Raw genomic sequence first — 24,047 nt, forward strand, 5'->3', positions numbered from 1 at the left:
AAAGAGGCTGTATTAGTCCATTTTCACCCTGCTGTAAAGAACTGCCCAAGATTGGATAATTTAAAAAGGAAAGAAGTTTAATTGATTCATAGTTCAGCATGGTTGTGGAGGCCTCAGGAAACTTACAATCATGGTGTGGTAGAAGGCAAAGGGAAAGCAAGGCACCTTCTTCACAAACCAGCAGGAAGGAGAAGTGCTAAGTGAAGTGGGAAGAGTCCCTTATAAAACCATCAGATCTCATGAGAATCACTATCATGAGAACAGCATGGGGGAAACTGCCCCTATGATTCAATTACCTCCACCTGCTCTCTCCCTTGACACATGGGGATTAGGGGGATTATAATTCAAAATGAGATCTGGGTGGGGACACAAAGCCTAACCATATCAGAAGCTGTCCCATGATCACTGGTCCCCAGGTCCTTAGAGTTGCTCCAAATTTCTGATCCCTCCATAGCCCCTCTCTGAATCCCCTCTCTTCCACATCTCCTTTAACTCTATGAACCATCCCCTTCATCCTACCAATACATTTTCAACTTAAATAAGCCAAAATTGACTTCTGTGGCTTTCAACCACAGAACTGCATCAGGTACAAGTCCCTTTCCCACTTTCTATTCCCCAAGGAGACAAGAAAGCGAGTACTAAAGATGCCTTAAAGCAAATAATAAGGCATGCCATCACTCAAGAATCTAGTATCTAAATCCACTTCATGAAAATGACTGTTACTATGGCAACTTTTCCATGTATATTCTTCAGTGACTTTATAATGTATTAACATTTTAATGTAAACTAGACTGTATTGGCTTATTTGGCCTTGAATCCTTTTTAAATATAGATTGTTTTATCTCATAAAAGTTATCAGAGCCTCTAATCCAAGATGGCAGAGTGAGCCAGCAAATTTACTTTTCCCTCTAAAATTGCTATGAAAATGACGCTATAAAGGAAAGCCCTCCAGGCTTACCTCCCACCACCACCATTCTAGACACACACACACACACACACACACACACACACACACACACATACACAAAACCCACTGGAGTCCCAGTTCTTGGCATCAAAATCTGTTCTGATAATCCAACATGGTTAATATGGGCAATACCCCTCCCATTAATTGATAAATTAAAAATAATCAAAGGAAAATCCTAATTTTTAAAAATAGAATCTGACAAATCGCATAGAACATTCATCTGGAATAATAACTATTTGAGCTAATAAAATGTTTTTTGTTTGTTTGTGTGTTTGTTTTGAGACACAATCTTGCTCTGTTGCCCAGGCTGGAGTGCAGTGGTGCAATCTCGGCTCACTGCAACCTCCGACTCCCGGGTTCAAGCGATTCTCCTGCCTCAGCCTCCCAAGTAGCTGGAACTACAGGCGCCTGCCACCATGCCCAGCTAATTTTTGTATTTTTAGTCAAAGTGGTGTTTCACTATGTTGGCCAGACTGGTCTTGAACTCCTGACCTCATGATCCGCCCGCCTCAGCCTCCCAAAATGCTGGGATTACAAGTGTGAGCCACCGCGCCCGGCCGAGTTAATAAAATGTTTAAGAAAAAGAACACTGTTCAGATAGGCCATGACCATAGAGAAAGTCAAGGTAGGTCACAGTAGAATAGTCCAAAGAGCCCTGGGAGGTGGAGCATAGGGAGGGATGCTCCTATTTCTCATCATTATGAGTCACATGAACTTCCTCATTATCTGCATCCAGGACAAATTCACACAGAATTTGGGGCAGCAAATTGTTCCCAAGACCATATGGGACTACTGAGCACCATGTACCTCATTCATGTACCACATGATTCTGAGATTCACCCACTCACTACGTCAGAGAAGAGCTTCATCCTTCCTGAAGAAATCAATCAGGCAGTCAAAGAAGATGAATAAAGGAGGAAATAAAAAGCTGAATCCACATATCCTGGTGTTAGTGATGTTTTTACACCTTCAGAGAACCTAAAGAGAATTTTTAAATCCAGCAATAGAGAAAAATAGAAGATTTTGCACAATGCAGGTCCAAAAAGAAGAAGGGTTTAAAAAAAAAAAAAAAGTCTGAACTACAAGTAGCAATCCTATTAATTCCAGAATTTCCACACAATGCAAGACCTAGAAGGCATGATACTGGGCACCAAAGAAATGGAAAGGTGATGAGTAGGAAAGGTACAGAAGAAGCTATTGTTGAGAAGACAGAGAATGAAGTGTGTACCTGCTTGCTTCATCTTCATGGGGGTACTGTATTAGCTTGGCTAGATTAAACGGAAGTAGGAAAGACAAAGAAGTAGGGAGGACGAGGAGAAGAAAAAGAAGGAAGAATAAAGAATTTCTACAAGGCAGGCGTGTTGGCTCACTCCCAGCTACTCAGAGGCTAAGGCAGGAAGATTGAGCCTAGGAGTTCAAGACAAGTCTGGGCAACATAGTGAGATCACATACCTAAATTTAAAAAAAAAAAACTTTCTAGAAAATTATAGTAATAAAAATTTGATATGAGTAATTGCTCAATGGAACTGGAACAGGGAGTCCATAACAGACTCATATGTATTGGAATTTAACTTACCATAAATGTGGTATTCAAATGAATGAGAAATGAAGCCTAGTTCAATAAATAAGTTTAATAAATAAGTTGTAGCAATTAGGTAAAAATTGAAAAAATAAAAATACCTCACACTATACCATCCAAAAAAAAAACATGCCAGATAATGATAAAGACCAAAAGTCAAAAAACAAAAGTATAAAATTACCAGAAAAAAAATGTAAGAACATATGAACAGGAAAGCCCTATTTAAGCAAAACATAAACATCCCAGAAACAATGAAGAAAAAAAAAGAATGCCTAATTTAGCTACATCAGGGGTCCCCGACCCCTGGGTTATGGGTCTGTGGCCTATTAGGAACTGGGTCTCACAGCAAGAGGTGAGGCAATGGAGCATTACTTCCTGATATCAGATCAGCAGCCACATGAGATTCTCATGAAAGTGTGAACCCTGTTGTGAACTGGGCATGCAAGGGATCTAGGTTGTGTGCTCCTCACGAGAATCTAGTATCTGATGATCTGAGGTGGAATAGTTTTATCCTGAAACCATCCATACCCCACCAACCACCACCACCAGTCCATGGAAAAATTATCTTCCACAAAACTGGTTCCTGGTACCAAAAAGGTTGGGGACCACTGAGCTGCATAATTGTTAAACTTTGTATAATGAGAGAAATCTTTAAACAAAGTTAAAAGATGGAAACATCCAAATCTGTAACATATTTGCAACATAAGTAATAAGTCAAAAAGAAAAGGAGAGGAACTCAATTTTTTTTTCTTGTGCAAAGGAACATTGGCAGAGACTTTTCAACATCTCCAATTTTCATTTTGTCCTCCTTCCATAATAATAAAAATTTTAATTGGACATGTAGTTGCCCAAAATAAAGCGCATATTTCACAGCCTTCCATAAAGCTTAGTCACATGAGGCCACGTGGAGTCACATGGGTTTTCTGCCCACAGAAATGTAAGGAGAGAGCCATGCAGGAATTTCCAAGAACCTTCTTAAGAGATAATCTGTGTGAGCCCCTGACACCCTTCATCTGTTCATTCATCCTGCCACCCGGAGGGCAGATGCTTCTGTCTTGGACCTTGAGGGCTAGAAGAAGAATGTAGTAGGATACAAGGCTGCAGAGGGGGCAACAGTAGATCAGGGAGACCAGGTATGTCAAATTGAGCAATCTGGACCAGACCCTGTAATCAGAAGTCTCACTGAATCCTACCACACCCAATGTCTCCTTTTTTTGTTGTTGTTGAGACGGAGTTTCGCTCTTGTCACCCAGGTTGGAGTGCAGTGGTGCAATCTCAGCTCACTGCAACCTCTGCCTCCCAGATTCAAGTGATTCTCCTGCCTCAGCCTCCCAAGTAGCTGGGATTACAGGTGCCTGCCACCACATCCAGCTAATTTTTGTATTTTTAGTAGAGACAGGGCTGGGCTTGGTGGCTCATGCCTGTAATCCCAGCACTTTGGGAGGCTGAGGCGGGTGAATCACCTGAGATCAGGAGTTCGAGACCAGCCTGGCCAACATGGTGAAACCCTGTCTCTACCAATGTCCCCTTTCTATTGAAAGATTTTGTAGCTTGCCCTTTATTATCCTGAAGTGAAAATCATGGAACACATAACCTATCTGCACTCCTAATTTTTAATAATACAATATCTTAACTATAATATAAAGAAAAAAAGCAAAGTAATTAAATAAAATAATATGCTCAGACACACCCATACCTACTAGAAAAGACATCCTACTGATGTCCAAACTGCTGTCCCCATCCCCACAATCACTTCTGGAAGCAATAAAGAGCCAAGGACAGCTTTTCAAGCAGAAAATAATTTCATGTCTTAGCTCAAGTTCCCTAGAAAACAGAGCTCAAAGGTAGGATTAAGGTGTTACAATTTTATTGGGAAGCAAAGCATCAGAGCAGTGAAGTAAAGGAAGAATTGAAAACAAATGCAACTACTTACTCCTTTATGACAAGCCATAAAGAGGCAAAGGCAATTTTAGCTTTACTCGAAAGCTGAAAAAGTACACTGCTTGGCCACACAAGATGTCCCTGGACAGACTATGTGGGAAAACCATGCCCTGGACAAGCCCATGGAAGGGACTCCTTTCTCCTGCTTGTCGAAGTTGCCCCAGAGGATTTAACCCTGGCTTCTTTACCCAGAAGTATGGGAGAAGCCAAGAGTATGGTTGGTCAGACTTAAGTGGAATTGCAGGGGCCTGCGTAGAACAATAATCCAAGGCTCTATGAAACTGATAAAGCTGAGAGAATCTACACAGGTAGGGAATCTACACAGGTAGTCTGATATACATGGTTAGATTTGCGTTTTCAAAAAAATAATCCCTAGAAGCTTTGGAGTGTGGATTTGAAGGGGGTAGAAGGTGGCGACAGCAGGGAGACAAAAAGACCAGATAAGAAGCTAGGCCAGGCGCGGTGGCTCACGCCTGTAATCCTAGCACTTTGGGAGGCCGCACAGGGTGGATCACCTGAGGTCAGAAGTTCGAGACCAACATGGTAAAACCCCCGTCTCTACTAAAAATACAAAAATTAGCTGGGCATGGTGACACACGTCTGTAATCCCAGCTACTCAGGAGGCTGAGGCAGGAGAATCGCTTGAACCGGGGAGGCAGAGGTTGCAGTGAGCTGAGATCACACCACTGCATTCCTGCCTGGGTGACAGAGTGAGACTCTGTCTCAAATAATAATAATAATTAATAATTAATTCAGCAATCACTGCAGAAATTCAACCCCATCAACTGAGCCAATTTTTGAAAATAAATTATAATTTATTTGTAAATTTAAAAAAAAACCTTATTTACTGTTGGGAGAAAAAGCTGAGTGTTGGGAGAGAAGCTGAGGCAGGGCTTGCATGTCTGCTAGGCTAGCTGGCTCCTTGCTTCTAGCACTCCCATTATCTCAAGCCGAGATATGTTTTTCATTCACTTGATACACTGTTTCCTTTCAACCCCCACATCCTCACCACCTGTTTCTTTGTTTGAGCACCATTAAATAGCATGGGCTCCCAGAGCTCTGGGCCTTGGCGGCCTCCACACTTGCAATGGGCCCCTGGTCCCACTTTGTCTCTCAAACTGTCTTTTTCTCATTTATTTGACTCTGCTGGACTTTGTCGCCCCCACGACCTGGTGTTGGGTCTGATCACCCCAACATTAAAAGATAACAAGTAAAAAACAATCATAAGTAAACAGACAACATGCTGCTTAGAAATGCAAGAATCGTGCTTAGAAATGGAAGACTTGTTCTTAGAAACACTGGAAAGGATATCATCAGAGTTTTCTAGCGCAGTCAGTAAAGTCCGGATCAGAAAACTTCTACTCCACATGCCCTTATCGCACCCTCCCTCAGTGTGTAAATGATTGCCTGAAGTGTGGACGGTGCGTGCCTGTAGATCAAAGATATGAAATAAGCATCAGTAGGATCCTTAGGATGCACTCGAGAGCAGGCGTAGGCTCTGTCTTTGGCTAGAGAAGTAGCTGTAACCTTGTCTCCGTTTGCTATGTTTGAGGGCATGTAGTTTGCTCCCTGATATACCAGAATCCAATTAACTCAAATGGCTTATAGACCACACAAATACAAGGCAGTACCTGCTGTCCAATGCCTACCACACTGCAGGTACTCAACAAATGTTAACAAAATCCATTTGTTTATTTATGCAACCATCATTTATTGAATATGTGCCAAAAGTGTTCTAGACATTGGAGATAGAGCAAACACATTAAAAAAAAATTTTTTTGTATATAAAAGTATTAAAGATTGTGCAAAAAATGAAGCAATACAAGGATATACTAAAAAAAAAAAAAAAAAAAAAAGCTAATCAGCCCCGTCCATACACTACTACACCTTCCAATCCTACCCCTCTGAGGTAAGCAATTACTTCCGTTTTTGTTTTTTGAGACAGGGTCTGGCTCTATTGCCCAGGCTAAAGTGGAGTGGTATGAACATGGCTCACTGCAGCCTTGACCTCCTGGGTTCAAGTGATCCTCCAACTTCAACCTCCTGAGTAAGCTGGGACTATAGGCACATGCCATCACACCTACTTAGTTTTTTAAGTTTTTGTAGAGACTATGTTGCCAGGCTGGTCTTGAACTCCTGGCCTCAAGCGATCCTCTTGCCTCTGCCTCTCAAAACACTGGGATTACTAGCATGAGCCACCATGCTTGGCCCAATGTATCTTTTTCTAACATTTTTAATTGACAAAAATTATACATATTTATTGTGTGCAATATGTTGTTTTGAAATATGTATACACTGTGGGGTAAATTGAGCTTATTAACGTATGTATTACTTCACATTCCTATCATTTTTTTGAGGTAAGAACACTTAAAATCTAATCTTTTAGCAATTTTCAAGGACACAATGCATTGTTATTAACTGTATTCACCATACTGTACAATAGATCTCCTGAACTTACTCTTTCTAACTGAAATTTTGTATCCTTTGACCAACATCTCCCCAACACCCAATTCTCAGCCCCGGTCACCACTATTCCACTCTCTGCTTCTACGAGTTCAACTTCTTTAGAATCCACATACAAACGAGATTATGCAGTATTTGTCTCTCTGTATCTGGCTTATTTCAAATAATATAATATCCTCTGGGTTCATCCAGGGTGTCACAAATGGCAGGATTTCCTTCTTTCTTGAAGCTGGATAGTATTCATATATAGCATTTACATTTTATTAGGTATTATAAGTAATCTAGAGATGATTTAAATCTCTAGATTGAATGAGTGGGCTGGGCATGGTGGCTCACACCTGTAATTCCTGCATTTTGGGAGGCCAAGACGGGAGGATCACTTGGGACGAGGAGTTCAAGACCAGCCTGGCCAACATGGTGAAACCTTGTCTTTATATAAAAAATAAAAGTAAATGGGAGGATGTGTATAGGTTACATGCAAACACTGTATCATTTTATATCAGAGACTAGAGCATCAGCAGATTTGGGTATCTGCAGGATGTTCTGGAACTAATCCCCCACAGATCCCAAGAGATAACTGTACTTGGTCACTTGTTTGTCTTTTTTTGACAAATGTCTATTCAAATCCTTTGCCCATTTTTTTAATTGCATTGTTTGTTTTCTTACTATTGAGTTGTTTCAGTTCTTTGTTATTTTAGATATTAATCCCTTATCAGATGTATGGTTTGCAAATATTTTCTCCCATTCTGTAGGTTGTCTCTTAACTCCGTAGATTGTTTCCTTGGCTGTGCAGAAGCTTTTTAGTTTGATACAATCCCATTTCTCTATTATTACTGTTGTTGCCTGTGCTTTTAGGTTTATATTTAAAAATTCAGGCCTGGGTACAGTGGCTCATGCCTCTAAACCTAACACTTCAGGAGGCCAAGGCACGAGGATCTCTTGAGGCCAGGAGTTTGAGACCATCCTGGGCAACATAGCAAGGCCTCATCTTTAAAAAAAATTAGCTGGGTATAGTGGTGCGCGCCTGTATTCCTTGTTACTTGGAAAACTAAGGCAGGAGGATCCCTTGAGCCGAGGAGAATGAGGCTGCAGTGAGAACTATGCTCCTGACACTACACTCCAGCCTGGGAAACAGAGCAAGACCCTGTCTCTGAAAATAAATAAATAAATACATTTTAAAAAAATCTTTAAATAGATTTTATGATTCCAAGTCATCAAAGAACACGAGATGTCTTTACATTTGTTCAGATAATATTTACAACTTTAATTGAGCTTTTATAACTTTAAATAGGTCTTATATCTTACTAATTTTACTGTCAAGGTGAAACTATTTGATTTCTGAAATTTGCTTTAAAGTACTCCTGGAGGTAAGGTGGAAAGGCAGGATGGAACAAGAAGGGCAGAATATTGACGATTGTTGAAGCTGGGTTATGGGTACTATTCTCTTGGTTTCTGTGGACGGTTTGGTATTTTGAAATTATACTCCTCCCTGCTCTGTCGCCTGCCACCGCTCCCCGAGCCCGAGTGGTTCACTGCACCGTGAAGACAGATTCCAGACGCCGGGAACTTGCGCCTCCAATCCCAGACGCTATGTCCAGCAAAGGCTCCGTGGTTCCGCCCTACAGTGGCGGCCTGGACACCTCCTGCATCCTCGGGTTCCTAAAGGAACAAGGCTATGACGTCATTGCCTACCTGTCCGACACTGGCCAGGAGGAAGACTTCCAGGAAGCCAGGAATTAGGCACTGACGCTTGGGACCAAAAAGGTGTTCACTGAGGATGCCAGCAGGGAGTTTGTGGAGGAGTTCATCTGGCCGGCCATCCAGTCCAGCGCACTGTATGAGAACCGTTACCTCCTGGGCACCTCTCTCGCCAGGCCCGGCAGCGCCAGCAAACAAGTGGAAATCGCTCAGCGGGAGGAGCCAAGTATGTGTCCCACGGCACCACGGGAAAGGGAAATGATCTGGGCCGGTTTGAGCTCACTGCTACTCGCTGGTCCCCCCAGATAAAGGTCATTGCTCCCTGGAGGATGCCCGAGTTCTACAACCGGTTCAAGAGCCGCAATCACCTGATGAAACAGGCAAAGCAACGTCGGATTCCCACCCCAGTCACTCCCCAGAGCCTGTGGAGCATGGACGAGAACTTCATGCACATCAGCTACCAGGCTGGAATTCTGGAGAACCCCAAGAACCAAGCGCCTCCAGGTCTCTACACGAAGACCCAGGACCCGGCCAAAGCCCTCAACACCCCTGACATTCTCGACATCGAGTTCAAAAAAGGGGTCCCGTGAAGGTGACCAACGTCAAGGATGGCACCACCCACCAGACCTCCTAGGAGCTCTTCGTGTACCTGAACAAAGTTGCAGGCAAGCACGGCGTGGGCCATATTGACATCGCAGAGAACCGCTTCAATGGAATAAAGTCCGGAGGGATCTGTGAGGCCCCAGCAGGCACCATCCTTTACCACACTCATTTAGACATCAAGGCCTTCACCACGAACCGAGAAGTGCGCAAAAGCAAACAAGGCCTGGGCTTGAAATTTGCTGAGCTGATGTATACCGGTTTCTGGCATAGCCTTGAGTGTGAAATTTGTCTGCCACTGTAACGCCAAGGCCCAGGAACCAGTGGAAGGGACAGCGCAGGGGTCCGTCCTCAAGGGCCAGGTGTACATCCTCCGCTGGGAGTCCCCACTGTCTCTCTACAACGAGGAGCTGGTGAGCATGAAGGTGCAGGATGATTATGAGCCAATTGATGCCACGGGTTCATCAACATCAATTGCCTCAGGCTGAAGGAATGTCATCTCCAGAACAAGGTCACTGCCAAATAGACCCCTGTACAATGAGGAGCTGGGGCCTTCTCAATTTGCAGATCCCCAAAGTATGGGCGCTAATTGTTGTGATAATTTGTCATCGTGACTTGTTCTCTCTGGCTGGCAAACGTAGTGGGGCTGCCAGACCCCAGCTTTGTTCCCTGGTCGCCCTAAAGCCTGCAAATGTCATCATCGAAGGGAAGGGTGGGGGCAGCTGCGGTGGGGAGCTATAAAATGACAATTAAACCATTTTTAAAAATTACACTCCTAAGTATTTTAAGCTTTTATGAAACTGTAGAAAATAAAAGTTTTCTAATTTCCTTTCAAAGTACTTGCTGCTAATATAGAGAGAAGTTGGTGCTTTTTGTATATTTATCTTGCATCTGCCCATTTTTCCAAAATGACCTACAATTCAAATAGTTTATTACTAAAGTTCCTTGAGTTTTCTAGGCAAATAATGAAGTCACATAGACAAACATAAATAGTTTTATTTCTTCTTTTTCAAAGTTTATGGCAATTATTTTCTTACCTTTCTTTGACAATGTAACATAATAATAGCACATGGACATCCTTTTCTAATTTCTGATTTCAGTGAAATGATTTCAGAGTTTTGCTATTTAGAACAATGTTTTGTATTGGGTTTAGAGATAACAGTCCTTATCCTAGATAAGTAGTTTCCTTGTATTGTTACTTAGACTTTTTTTTTTTTTTTTTTTTTTTTTTGAAACGGAGTCTCACTCTGTCGCCCAGGCTGGAGTGCAGTGGCTGGATCTCAGCTCACTGCAAGCTCCGCCTCCCGGGTTTACGCCATTCTCCTGCCTCAGCCTCCCGAGTAGCTGGGACTACAGGCGCCCACCACCTCACCCGGCTAGTTTTTTGTATTTTTTAGTAGAGACGGGGTTTCACTGTGTTAGCCAGGATGGTCTCGATCTCCTGACCTCGTGATCTGCCCATCTCGGCCTCCCAAAGTGCTGGGATTACAGGCTTGAGCCACCGCGCCCGGCCTAGACTTGTTTTTTAATAGAAAAGTCATCACACCCTATTAGCTTAGAATTTTTATTAGGAATGGCTATTAAATTTTATAAAATATTTCTCCAGTGTATATTGACAGGATCATATGGTTTTTCCTTTACAGTATTATCATAATTCATTACTAATGGTAATAGATGTCTTGATAGGGAACCAGCCTGTATACCTGAAATATATAGAACAGGGCATAATTAAAATACTCTATTCCATAGCAGTATGTTGTTATTTTATTATATAACTTGATTTTTATTAATACTTTATTTAGAATGTTTGCATCTGTATTAGTAAGTGTCAGGATACATAAATAACCAAAGTGTTTTTTCTACTCTCTACTCCCACAGAGTCACTCAACATTTCCGATACCAGATGTGTGGGTTTTTCCCCACATAGCAGAACAGTTCTGCAGACGACTCTCCAGTGGACACCAGCTAGGTGGCTGCCAATTCAATTTAATTCTGACACTATCCACCTGGAGATCACATCCCACAGGCTGAGGGCTCAGTCCCATAAGACTGCCCACACCACTGCAGATGCTGGTTGCAAGCACAGGTTGTGGCCTGTGCTTCTGACCAACCAGCTCTAAGTCAGGGTTTCCACAACTTCCTCCTGGGATTCGATTAATTTGCTGGAGCAGCTCACAGAACTCAGGGAAACACTAACATTGGCCCATTTATTATAAAGGACACAGATGAACAGCCAGCTGGAAGAGATGCACACCACAAGGCGTGTGGGAAGGGAAGCAGAGATCCCATGCCCTTCCGGGGTGCCACCCTCCAGGAAACTCCATGTGTTCAGCTATCCAGAAGCTCTTCTGAACCCTGTCCTTTCCTTTTTATGAAGACTTCATTACTGCAGCGTAACTGATTACTACCCATTTGGTGATCAACTCAACTTTCAGCCCCTCTTCTCTCCCTAGAGGCTGGAGGGTGGGGCTGGAAGTTGGAACCCGCTAATCATGCCTTGGCCTCTCCAGAGATTCGGAGGGAACTTTTTGCCAGTATCACAATAAGTAATCTCAAGAGAGCAGGGACTTAACCTGTTTTGTTCCCTGCTATATTCCCTGCCCCTAGAACAGTACCTGACATTCTTAGTAGGTGCTCAATAAACATTTATTGAATGCATGTGCAAGTGAAATTAGTCTATGATGCCCTTTTCTTTGCATCCCCTGTAACTGATTGAGCTATGAAAGCTGTGCTGGCTTTATTAAATGACTTAAGGAACTTTCCATCCTGTTTTATGGGTTGTTGTTGTTTTTTTGCTTTTGTTTTTGTTTTTGTTTTGAGATGGAGTCTCGCTCTGTCACCCAGGCTGGAGTGTAATGGCTCGATCTTGGCTCACTGAAACCTCTACCTCCCAGGTTCAAGTGATTCTCTTGCCTCAGCCTCCCAAGGAGCTGGGATTACAGGTGCACGGCCACCATACCCTGCTAATTTTTGTATTTTTAGTAGAGACAGGCTTTCACCATGTTGCCCAGGCTGGTTAGGAACTCCTGACCTCAAGTGATCCACCCACCTCAGCCTCCCAAAGTGCTGGGATTACAGGTGTGAACCACTGTGCCCGGCCTGTTTTATGGTCTTGAGTCATTTAAATCCTTGCTATGCAAAGAGCATGGACCAATAATATCAGCATCACCTGACAGGTTTTGAGAAATACAGAATTTCAGGTTCCACCTCAGACCTATTGAATCACAGTCTGCAGTTTAACAAGATTTCCAGGTGATTCCTATTGATGTTTGATACATACTGGTTTAAGTAACACTGTATTATCTGCTTTTTAAAAAATAGTCAGGTCACACTGAGCTGGGAAATCACCTGGCACCAGCTCTTTTTTAAGGATAGAGCTATAATCATTTCTCCAATCTCTTATGGTAATGAGTCTGTTCAAGTCAGCTTCTCTTTACGTCACTTTTATTCATTTATATTTTTCTAGGAAATCCTCAAGATTCCCAAATAGTTGGAGTTCAAGTTAACATTCTCTCTCTTTTTTTTTTTTTTTTTTTTTTTGAGACAGTTTTGTTGCCCAGGCTGGAGTGCAGTGGTGTGATCACAGCTCACTGCAGCCTCAACCTCCTGGGCTCAAGCAATCCTCCCACCTCAGCCTCCCAAGTAGCTGGCACTACAGGTGTGTGCCATCTAAACCCAGCTAATTTTTAAATTTTAAATAGAGATGGGGGTTCTCCCTATGTTGCCCAGGCTGGTCTCAAACTCCTGGGCTTAAGCAATCTGCCCACCTCAGCCTCACAAAGTGTTGGGATTACAGATGTGAGCCACTATGCCCGGCCAACAACATTCTCTTTAAATCATTTTTAACCTTTTCTATTTCTGTGGTTATGTGTGAGGAAAAGAGAGATCAGATTGTTACCATGTCTGTGCAGAAAAGGAAGATATAAGAAACTCCATTTTGATCTGCACAAAGAAAAATTGTTTTGCTTTGAGATGCTGTTAACCTGTAACTTTAGCCCCAACCCTGTGCTCACAGAAACCTGTGCTGTATTGAATCAAAGCTTAATGGATTTAGGGCTGTGCAGGATGTGCCTTGTTAATAATATGTTTGCAGGCAGTATGCTTGGTAAAAGTCATCGCCATTCTCCATTCTCGATTAACCAGGGACACAAGGCACTGCGGAAAGCCACAGGGACCTCTGCCCAAGAAAGCCTGGGTATCGTCCAAGGTTTCCCCCACACTGACACGGCCTGAGATATGGCCTTGTGGGAAATGAAAGACCTTACCATCCGCCAGCCCAGCACCCCTAAAGGGTCTGTGCTGAGGAGGAGTAGTGAATGAGGGAGGCCTCTTTGCAGCTGAGATAAGAGGAAGGTTTGTGTCTCCTGCTCATCCCTAGGAATGCAATGTCTCGGTGTAAAGCCAACCATTCCCATTCGTTCTATTCTGAGATAAGAGAAAACTGCCCTGCGGCTGGAGGCGAGATATGCTGGCAACAATACTGCTCTGTTACCCTTTGCTACACTGAGATGTTTGTGTAAAGTGAAACATAAATCTGGCCTACGTGCACATCCAGTCACAGTACCTTTCCTTGACCTTACTCACGATACAGATTCCTTTGCTCACATGTTTCCCTGCTGACCTTCTCCCCACCTGTTGCCCTGCTATACTCCCCTCGCTAAGATAGTAAAAATAATGATCAATAAATACTGAAGGAACTCAGAGACCAGCACCGGTGCAGGTCGTCGCATACTGAGTGTGCCGGTCCCCAGGGCCACTGTTGTTTCTCTATACTTTTTCTCTGTGTCTTATTTCTTTTCTCAGTCTCTCACCTGATGAGAAATAACCACAGGTGTGGAGGGGCAGGCCCCCTTCAGTTATGTGTCTTTCTTACTCAAAATATCACATAATTGTGCTTTCTTTTTTCTTCAACCTGGTTAGTGGTGAGTTTATTTACTTTATCGCTCTTTTTTTTTTTTTTTTTTTTTTAAGACAGAGTCTTGCTCTGCCCAAGCTGGAGTGTAGTGGCGCGATCTCAGCTCACTGCAACCTCCACCTTCTGGGTTCAAGCAATTCTCCTGCCTCCGCCTCCTGAGTAGCTGGGATTACAGGCGCGTGCCCCACGCCCGGCTAATTTTTGTATTTTTAGTAGAGACCAGGTTTCACCATGTTGGTCAGACCAGTGTCGAATTTCTGACCTCGTGATCTGCCTGCCTTGGCCTCCCAAAGTGCTAGGATTACAGGCATGAGCCACTGCAACCAGCCTATATAACCTTTTGATACATAGTTTTTGCTTTCTATTTTGTTAATTTCAGTCTTAATTTTGTAACTTCCCTTCTCCTAATTTCTCTTAGTTAATTTTCTCTTTATTTTTTATATATTTTGTCTAAGTTCTTAAGATGAGTTTATCTTTAGTCTCTTGTCTGTACAATGAAAGCTATTTAAATCAATCTATTTTATTCTGAAAATAACTTTTGCTATATCCTACAGATTCTTATATAAAATGTTAGACTTTACATTGCTAAGAGTGTAAGTTTAGCATTGATTTCTTTAACAATCCAAAAGTTATCTGGCAGCATAATTCTTCACGTCCAAGTGGTCAAGACTTTTAGATACTTTTTAAATTATTAATTTATAATTTTAATTATGCTCAAATACTGTGGCCTATATTAGTCCATTCTCACACCGCTATAAAGGACTACCTGATGGTCAGGAGTGGTGGCTCACGCCTGTAATCCCAGCACTTTGGGAGGCCGAAGTGGGCAGATCACCTGAAGTCAGGAGTTCGAGACCAGCCTGGCCAACATGGGTGAAACCCTGTCTCTACTAAAAATACAAAAAAAAAAAAAAATTAGCCGGCCTGGTGGCATGCCCCTGTAAGCCTAGCTATTCGGGAGGCTGAGGCAGGAGAATCACTTGAACCCGGGAGGCAGAGGTTGCAGTGAGCTGAGATCGCGCCATTACACTCCAGCCTGGGTAACAAGAATGAAAACTCCATCTAAAAAAAAAAAAAAAAAAAAAAAAAAGAACTACATGAGACTGAGTAATTTATAAAGAAAAGAGGCTTCACTGGCTCCCAGTTCTGCAGGCTATACAGGAAACATGATGCTGGCACCTGTTCAGCTTCTTGGGAGGCCTCAGGAAACTTTCAATCATGTCAGAAGGCAAAGGAGACACAGGCACATCTTACACGGCTGGAGCAGGAGCAGGGTGGGAGGTGTTATACACTTTTAAACAACCAGATCTCATGATAACTCTATCAGCAGAACAGCACTAGAGGAATGGTGCTAAACCATTCATGAGAAACTGCCCCCATGTCCAACCACCTCCCACCAGGCCCTACTGCCAACACTGGGGATTACAATTCAACATGAGATTTGGGTGGGGACACAGATCCAAACCATATCATGGCCTATGGTATACCTCTTCTATTTTTTAATGTATCAAGAATTGCTTAGGCTAGGCGTGGTGGCTCATACCTGTAATCCCAACACTTTGGGAGGCTGGTGGGGTTGGGGGGGATCGGAATCACTTCAGGCTAGGAGTTTGAGACCAGTTTGGGTAAAACAGTGAGACCTCATCTCGACAAAAAATTTAAAAATTGAAATTAGGTGGACATGGTGCCATGCACCTATAGTCCTAGCTACTCAGGAGGCTGAGGCGGGAGAACTGCTTGCGCCCAGGAGTTTGAAGTTACAGTGAGCTATGTGACACTGCACTCCAGCTTGGGTGACAGAGGGAGACCCTATCTCCAAGGGAAGAAAAGAAAAAGAATTTCTATGTGGCCTAATATGGGATCAACTATTTTAAATGTACCATGATCATATGGGGGGAAATGTGTATCTTCTCTATTCAAAGGATATAAAGATTTTTCTAGATCCTCTACACATAAGTGTATGTATGCACGTGGGTGCTCACACGCACACAAATGTTTATTTACTGAATTGCTCAATTCCTAAATGTCCTTATTTTTTGCCTCCTGGATTCATTACCGGAAAAGGAGTCTTGATCCAGACCCCAAAAGAGAATTCTTGGGTCTCACGCAGGAAGGAATTCAAGGTGAGTCACAGACTGCAGTGAAAGAAGCAAGTTAATTAGAAGCTATTCCCTTCCAGAGTACAGCACCTTCAGAAGGCAAGCGAGGAACACACCATCTTTGCTTTAAGTTTTTCTTATGTAGGCGGTCTTATGTATGTAAAGACTAAGCTAAGCTGAGTCTACATGAGGGTGAGCAGATAGCATGACAAAATTTATAATATTGATTTAAACTATCCTTGACATTCTAGTGTGTGAGTACATCAAGCCATAACTACAATTATATTCAAAGCACATACTGTTATGGGTATCAGGACATCTGGACTTTCTGTTATTGTAGGAGTGTGTCCTTGCAGGCATTAACAAGTTGCTCCTTTAGCTGTAAACATCTAAGGACCATGGGTCATGACTGGCAAGGAACGTGCCTTGCTAGTTTTAAGATGGAGTTGATTTTAAAATGGTATCATTCTGGCTCCTCTAGGCTCCTGCTTCCCTAACAGAGATGTCCAAGTTTGATATGCACATATTAAAATCTCTCACTATAATTATTTTGTTTATTTCACTAGTCAATAAAAGTTAAGATTAAAGAATCATACAACAGTCAATCAAGACACAAGAGCTAAAGTAATCCCTTTGTTAAGCACCGAATGAATCAGAAAAACATTAAAGGAATTCTGTCAATAAAACTCTCTATAGCTATACACATTGTGGATTAAATTATATTTTTTCTTCAGAAAAAAAAAATCGTTTTTCTGTTGATGTCTAATTAAATCCCTCAAGCACAAGAACTACATATCAGATTATATACCTCTTCCCAGCCTGTAAGTCGTAATTATTTCCCTTTGCTCATTTTTAATGTTGGCTTTTGTATGGCTGAAAATGACTGTGCAATTAGATAATTCCATTTAAAAAAACAAATATTAGGTTTTTCTCAAGAAACAGAGCTATAATTAGTACAGTGCTGATGAACTAAAAAGCTATTCAGAAACACTTTTTATTATAATACAAAGTCCTCTTAAGCTAGTCTACAAATGTGATTGTGAGCAAGTAACTTGACTGCATTGTTCACCTTTACAGAGATTTCTTCTCTTTTTGGTAAGTCCTCTTTGGGTTTTAAATAAAGGGGTAGATAAATGCAAGACTCAATTGTGTTGTGTCTATGGAGTCATCTTTATGGAGTCGTCTCACACAGAAAGAAATGAGTCACAGAAGGAGGAAAAATGCCCTCATGCACCTTTGCTATTAGTCATATCGGCTTACAGCTTTTTAGGTTTGGGGGATAGAGCATGTGGAAAACAGTAGGAAAGGATGCAGAGGGTGAATAGTACAGTAACAACAGCTGTTTTCAATTATGCAGCATGTTTACTTTCCACACTGGCACAGCAAATGAGTGGGAAATGATTCTTTACCTGGCCAAATGACTGGATGTTGATCTTGAAGTTAATTAACTGTTGCTCCAGACACTTGTGAAATGAACTCCCCTAAACCCGTCACCGGTCAGAGCATGTTTTCCATTTTAAAAACATAAGTTTATTAATGAATAAAAACTACCACTGTAAGCTCTTATCTTTGGAAGAGAGGCTATTTTTTCTCAAAATTATTTTGAATTAAAAGCGACTTGTCTTGTGAAGGATGTCTTACTTGGTCCTAAGCCATATTTAGCATCTACCAAAGTGGGTATTTTCTTAAGCCTGCTCATTGTGGTGTAGTCCTTAGGACAAAAAAGAAACAAAGAATGCAGATGAATAAATCTATTAAACCAACTTCACAGGAAAGTTTCCCTTGAAAACTCCTTGCCATAATCATCACATTCACTGAGGGACCATCTACCAAATGCTTTACTCTCATGATTTCATTTAATATTGACATTCATCCTACAAAGTAGATATTATTGCAATGTCTGTTTTACAAGTGAGAAATCCGAGGAACAGGAAGTCAATTTGCCAAGTGTTGCACAGCTGCTAAGTGGTAGGTGTGAGATTCGAACCCACTGACCTCAAAGCTTCTAGTGAGGCTTTCAACTAAGTTGTGGTCGCTTTGGTTAACAGCAGACGCTAAGGAAAATCAGTACTGGTTACTGAGGATGGAAGAGGCGCAGACATTTCACCACAAGGCGACCAAAACCGCACTTTTAGGCTGGCCACACAGGAGCCCTGAGGAAATTATGCGCCCTTTTCCTCCCAGCCCCCCTGCTGCCCTGGCCTGGGCGGAGCAGCGCCGTAACTGCTGTTGCCCAGATCAAGCCAAGCTCGGTCCCGGTGACGAGCAGCGCCTACGGGCCAGAGCGTCTCGGAGCCTTCGATGACCCCAAAGCCCAGGGAGGTCCCCGCACCAGCGGCCCCGCGCCCTAGCTCGGTCCGCCGTCGAGGATGCCTGGAAGTCCCCTGCGGGCGCCTGGGAGCGAGTCCAAGGCTTAGCCTCCTCCATCCCCAGTCATCCGCCTCCCAGGCCCCGGCTGGAGCCCCATGGGCGCTTCCCGCGCCTACCAAGGAACCAAGGAGCCAAGGGGCCAAGGAGCCAAGGAGCCCCAAGACCTCTGGGGGCGCCCTCGAGGATTCCGCCGCGGCTCCCGCAGCCACTTCAGCTCTCAGCCCGTCTCCCTCCGAGGTCCGAAAAGGAAGAGGGCGGGCCAGGGCTCCCTGCAGGCCGGAGCCACAGCCCCTTTCCCCCTCCCCTGCCCACGGATCCTCCCCGGCCCCTCCCGGGCGCGGCCCTCACCTGCTGCCTGCACCGCCTCAGAGGCAGGCCCTCGGGCTCCACCTGGCTTCATCACCGCTTCTCTTACCCGGGAGGAGGGGGAAACTCAACCCTCTAGGCCAGGCTCTGTGCTCAGTCACTTTAGATACTTTATTTCGTTTAATTCTTAGGGTTTTAACCCCTGAGTCTAAGGCGAAGGATCCGAGGTTCAGAAAAGCCATGCAGAGCAGGGAGGATTCAAACAGCCACACCTGCTGGTGTCTGTGCTCTCGGTAGTGGAACAGATTTTGATGAAGTAAGTCGTTTTTTAGTTATACTCCCTCTGTTAACATAATTAAAACTGGACCACCACCTTCTGGAAAGAGAGGCAGCTGGACGGCACAGGAGCTTTTATGAAAGGGACTAAAGGAAGATAGCATAACCCCAGCCCTCAGCTCAGCTTGGTAATTCGCATTTTGCCTTAGAACATTAACAGAAATTCCAGGCTCAGCAACCAGTTTCAGGAAAATGCTGTGCGTGAATACAAGCGGAAGCACCTTAGCATATGGGAAGCATTCTATCCTCTGATGGCCAGATCCTCCACTCCCGTCTTGGCCTGTGACACAAACACCTTGAGTTGTAAATTCCTCCAGCAAAGTGAGACACTTTGGCATTTGCCAGGTGTGGTGACTGACACACAGGAGCCTCTGTACTGTTTATTTGGTGTCTCCATACCCAGCAGACCACATTTTCCAGGCCCCAAGGGGTGGGAGGGATCTCATTTTAAAGAGATCAGTTGATATTTCTCCTAGCAAATCTAGCACAGGACTTACTTTTGTCCCCAAAGACTCCTGTTCTCACTGCTTGCCCACATGCCTGGGCAGCCTAATGCTCTCTACACCCATCTTCCTTTCAGGAATGAGTTCCCATCTCCTTCTCAACAGTGGACACCACTCCAGTGTTCCTCCCACCACCTTTAACTGAAAAAACAAACTGCCTTTACAGAACCCTGTGCACGCAGGTCAGCCTGGCTCCTGGAAATGCAAACTGGAATTGCAAAAAGATGAAAACATTCCTGGAGAATTTTTGGTGTTTTGGAGAATGCTTCTGGGCAGATCACACACTGTGACAAGTTCTTCAATTGTGACAATTCAATCATGCCTTCCACAAGGAATTGACTTTTCACACTTAACGCTGGAGGTTGCTCATTTTTCCCCAAATCTTAAAGTGGATTTGGGATTAAGATACCAAAGCAAATGCACAGTTCTTTGAGCACTGCTCCTATCCCATGGCATCTGCATACCGGCAGACGGACACAGGCAGGAGATAGGGGGCCTCTGCTGATGGTTTCCTTGGAGTTAGAAAGGTTTGACACATCCAGTCCAGAGAAGGCAGAGACTCCTGTAACCCCACCCTGCTGCCAGCTGTCAGTGGAAGAAAAACAGTTGGAGGAGTCAGGAGGTCTCACACTCCAGTCTCCCTAATTCGCATGGCTTTGTGCTAGCAACTGTATTCTTTTCTCTTAAAATTATTGTAATCACAAATTCTCATTATTAGGGAAGTGGAAGATTGGGGGAGGAGGAAATACTTTCTATTTAAAAATTTCCGCTTCGTTCCAAGATGGCCAAATACGAACAGCTCCAGTCTGCAGCTCCCAGTGTGATCAATGCAGAAGACAGGTGATTTCTGCATTTCCAACTGAGGTACCTGGTTCATCTCATTGGGACTGGTTGGACAGTGGGTGCAGCCCACGGAGGGTGAGCCAAAGCAGGGCAGGGCATCGCCTCACTCAGGAAGCCCAAGGGGTCAAGGAATGTCCCTTTCCTAGCCAAGTGAAGCTATGACAAACTGTGCCTGGAAAAACGGGCCACTCCCACCTAAATACTGCGCTTTTCAAACAGTCTTAGCAAATGGCACCTGAGGAGATTATATCCCACACCTGGCTCAGCAGGTCCCACACCTATGGAGCCTTGCTCACTGCTAGCACAGCAGTCTGAGATAGACCTGCAAGGCAGCAGCCTGGCAGGGAGAGGGCCATCTGCCATTGCTGAGGCTTGCGTAGGTAAACAAAGCAGCTGGGGAAGCTCAAACTGCGTGGAGCCCACTGCAGTTCAGCAAGGCCTGCTGCCTCTGTTGTCCCACCTCTGGGGGCAGGGCATAGCTGAACAAAAGGCAGCAGAAACTTCTGCAGACTTAAATGTCCCTGTCTGACAGCTCTGAAGAGAGCAGTGGTTCTCCTACCACAGCGTTTGAGCTCTGAGAACGGACAGACTGCCTCCTCAAGTGGGTCCCTGACCCCCAAGTAGCCCAACTGGGAGACACCTCCCAGTAGGGGCTGACTGACACTTCATACAGGCGGGTGTCCCTCTGGAACAAAGCTTCGCAGCAGTATTTGCTGTTCTGCAATATTTGCTGTTCTGCAGCCTCTGCTGGTGATACCCAGGCAAACAGGGTCTGGAGCGGACCTCCAGCAAACTCCAACAGACCTGCAGCTAAGGGACCTGACTGTCAGAAGGAAAACTAACAAACAGAAAGGAAGAGCATCAACATCAACAAAAAGGACAGCCACACCAAAACCCCATCTGTAGGTTACCAACATCAAAGACCAAAGGTAGATAAAACCACAAAGATGGGGAGAACCCAGAGAAGAAAAGCTGAAAATTCTAAAAACGAGAGTGCCTCTTCTCATCCAAAGGATTGCAGCTCCTCACCAGCAATGGAACAAAGTTGTACGGAGAATGACTTTCACAAGTTGACAGAAGTAGGCTTCAGAAAGTCAATAATAACAAACCTCTCCAACCTAAAGGAGGATGTTCAAACCCATTGCAACAAAGCTAAAAACCTTGAAAAAAGATTAGACAAATGGCTAACTAGAATAAACAGTGTAGAGAAGACCTAAAATGACCTGATGGAGCTGAAAACCATGACACGAGAACTATGTGACGCATGCACAAGCTTCAGTAGCCAATTCGATCAAGTAGAAGAAAGGGAATCAGTGATTGAAGATCAAATGAATGAAATGAAGCAAGAAGCGAAGTTTAGAGAAAAAAAGAGTAAAAAGAAACCAACAAAGCCTCCAAGAAATATGGGACTATGTAAAAAGACCAAATTTACGATTGATTGGTGTACCTGAAAGTGACGGGGAGAATGGAACCAAGTTGGAAAACATTCTGCAGCATATTATCCAGGAGAACTTCCCCAACCTAGCGAGGCAGGCCGACACTCAAATTCAGGAAATACAGAGAACACCACAAAGATACTCCTCGAGACGAGCAACCCCAAGACACATAATTGTAGATTCACTAAGTTGAAATGAAGGAAAAAATGTTAAGGGCAGCCAGAGAGAAAGGTCAGGTTACCCACAAAGGGACGCCCATCAGACTAACAGCAGATCTCTTGGCAGAAACTCTACAAGCCAGAAGAGAGTGGGGGCTAATATTCATAACATTCTTAAAGAAAAGGATTTTCAACCCAGAATTTCATATCCAGCCAAACTAAGCTTCATAAGTGAAGGAGAAATAATATCCCTTACAGACAAGCAAATGCTGAGAGATTTTGTCACCACCAGACTTCCCTTACAAGAGCTCCTGAAGGAAGCACTAAACATGGAAAGAAACAACCGGTACCGGCCACTGCAAAAACATGCCAAATTGCAAAGAACATCGATGCTAGGAAGAAACTGCATCAACTAATGGGCAAAATAACCAGCTAACATCATAATGACAGGATCAAATTCACACATAACAACATTAACCTTAAATGTAAATGGGCTAAATGCCCCAATTAAAAGACACAGACTGGCAAATTGGATAGAGTCAAGACCCATCAGCGTGCTGTACTCAGGAGACCCATCTCACATGCAGAGACATACATAGGCTCAAAATAAAGGCATGGAGGAAGATCTACTAAGCAAATGGAAAAAAAAAAAAAAGCAGGGGTTGCAATCCTAGTCTCTGATAAAACAGACTTTAAACAAAGGTCAAAAGTGACCAAAAAAAGGTCATTACATAATGGTAAAGGGATCAATTCAACAAGAAGAGCTAACTGTCCTAAATATATATGCACCCAATACAGGAGTACCCAGATTCATAAAGCAAGTCCTGAGAGACCTACAAAGAGACTTAGGCTCCCACACAATAATAATGGGAGACTTTAACACCCCACTGTCAACATTAGATCAACAAGACAGAAGGTTAACAAGGATATCCAGGACTTGAACTCAGCTCTGCATCAAGCAGACATAATAGACATCTACAGAACTCTCCAACCCAAATCAACAGAATATACATTCTTCTCAGCACCACATCACACTTATTTCAAAATTGACTACATAGTTGGAAGTAAAACCCTCCTCAGCAAATGTAAAAGAACAGAAATCACAACAACCTGTCTTTCAGACCACAGTGCAATCAAATTAGAACTGAGGATTAAGAAACTCACTTAAAACTGCACAACTACATGGAAACTGAACAACCTGTTCCTGAATGACTACTGGGTAAATAATGAAATTAAGGCAGAAATAAAGATGTTCTTTGAAACCAATGAGAACAAAGGCACAATATACCAGAATCGCTGGGACACATTTAAAGCAGTGTGTACATGGAAATTTATAGCCCACAAGAGAAAGTAGAAAAGATCTAAAATCAACACCCTAACATCGCAATTAAAAGAACTAGAGAAGCAAGAGCAAACGCATTCAAGAGCTAGCAGAAGGCAAGAAATAACTAAGAGCAGAATTGAAGGAGATAGAGACAGAAAAAAACCCTTCAAAAAAAATCAATGAATCCAGGAGCTGGTTTTTTGAAAAGATCAACAAACTGATAGACTGCTAGCAAGACTAACAAAAAAGAAAAGAGAGAAGAATCAAATAGACACAATAAAAAATGATAAAGGGGACATCACCACCGATCCCACAGAAGTACAAACTACAGTTAGAGAATATTATAAACACCTCTATGCAAATAAACTAGAAAATCTAGAAGAAATGGATACATTCCTGGACACATATACACTTCTAAGACTAAACCAGGAAGAAGTGGAATCTCTGAATAGACCAATAACACGCTCTGAAATTGAGGCAATAATCAATAGCCTACCAACCAAAAAAAG

The 24,047-nt window shown here is 43.3% G+C and overlaps 1 protein-coding gene and 1 pseudogene across 1 annotated transcript in view; one reads left to right on the forward strand and one right to left on the reverse strand.

Moving 5' to 3' along the window:
* The window catches only part of LOC105485653 (aprataxin), a 99,734-nt gene that overhangs the window by 13,404 nt on the left and 62,283 nt on the right, over positions 1-24,047 (reverse strand). The gene's annotated exons all lie outside the window — the stretch shown is intronic.
* LOC105485649 (argininosuccinate synthase pseudogene) lies at positions 8,541-10,022 on the forward strand (annotated as a pseudogene).

Source organism: Macaca nemestrina, chromosome 14, assembly GCF_043159975.1.
Source record: "Macaca nemestrina isolate mMacNem1 chromosome 14, mMacNem.hap1, whole genome shotgun sequence".
Classification (NCBI taxonomy): Eukaryota; Metazoa; Chordata; class Mammalia; order Primates; family Cercopithecidae; genus Macaca; species Macaca nemestrina.